Genomic DNA, 1,658 nt, shown 5'->3' with positions numbered 1-1,658 from the left:
TTTGTAAACTTTTAGTTTAAAAATTATAAAAACTAAACATCCTACAGTATTTTTACAGTCATTATTTTACATTTAAAGTATATGTTTATCATATAAATCTAATGTTACAACTAACCGGAGATCCCTTTAAGTGGCCATTTATAGTTATTTTAAAATTTAAAATTATATTTTCTTTTACTGAATTTCTTGAGGTAATGTTTCTGGGTCTTCTGTTTTATGGATCGTATACTTCATGTTTTACCATTTATACAGTACATACATTTTATAGTTTCTATTCTGTTTAGCTTCTATTGCAATTTTTGATTTTTCACAATCTGCAGCTTTGGGAATAAGCATGCAAACATGCGGCTCGATCAGTAATAGCATGCTATGTCTTTTTGTAGCTGTACATCAGACACTAAAGACAAATTAGGAGAAATTTACCCAGTGACACCAATGGGTATTGTGGTGAAATAATGTAAGTAAGAAAACCACTCCTCTTTAGAGCTCTACAGCTCAGGCAAACTTCTCAGCAGAAAAATTATTGAACATTTACCTGGGTCACAGACAGTTTTATATAAGGCTTTATAAACCTGAACTGGCTAAAGATTTTTTTTTTAATAATCACTGAGTTTAATGATTTTATTTTCATAGCATGTTCAAGTTAGAGTGTGATGGGCATTAATTTTTGAAGATTTATTAAAGCTTTTGCAAATTAACTCTTACTCCTTTAACCTCTGTAGTACACATACAAATAATACACCAAAATGTAGAATGTTTTGTCTTCTTTCATCTATGTTTTTTTTCCATGAAATCGACTTAGACCTATTCAGGTCGACTCAGCACGATTCCTGAGTCTTTCCATTGGGTGATCCAACCTGGTTTCTGCTCAGTTCTTACAACTTATTTAACCAAGCTTCCAAATGAGCCGAGTCAGGCTGCAGACCATTGATTGACCAGACAGCGGTCAACCTTGTCAGTCTCCTTTGCAAAAATCAAACCCACCATTTTCATGAACTTGCAACCACAGTATTCCTTTTTGTAACTTACATTTTTAAAAAATACTTTTGTAAAAATGGCAACACTCATTTTACAGATGCTGGGAGTAAAGGTGGCCACAGCATTTTTGGAAATTGTGGCAGAGGATGGTGAGCATTTTGTTTTAATTTCAAATATAATTTCCCTTGACCATGACCCATGACCAAAACGTGTTTGTGCTTGAAAGCAAATGAGATGAAGTTCTTCTGTGTTCTGACACAATTTGTTGCTAATTAGGTCAAGAGGGTCAGAGATAGAGCTTTCCAAGCCAAAAATAGTCACTTCTCATTGTCAGGGGGAGGGGCTTTCATAATATATGACCACATGGTATGGTCAGGCATGCAACATGGATGACTTGTACCAAATTTGTTGTATTTTAGCCTTTCTATGTGAAAGTTACAGCTTTCTGAACATGGACGGATGGACGAATGGACGGACCTGATGGAGAGCATTTTTTCCCCCCACCTCAGTGACGGGGTACAAAAAGGTATGAAGCAGCAAAATAAAGGTTAATTCAAATGTTTTCCAAGAATTCAAGAAGACTGACCTGTTTAGATGCCTTTAAATGTTCTTGAATCAACTAATTTAGGCATTCATACAAGCTGCGGTTTGAGTAATTGTAATCTTTTTTCTTTTTCTTC

Source organism: Austrofundulus limnaeus, unplaced genomic scaffold (assembly GCF_001266775.1).
Source record: "Austrofundulus limnaeus strain Quisiro unplaced genomic scaffold, Austrofundulus_limnaeus-1.0 Scaffold196, whole genome shotgun sequence".
NCBI lineage: Eukaryota > Metazoa > Chordata > Actinopteri > Cyprinodontiformes > Rivulidae > Austrofundulus > Austrofundulus limnaeus.
Note: the sequence above shows the minus strand (reverse complement) of the source record.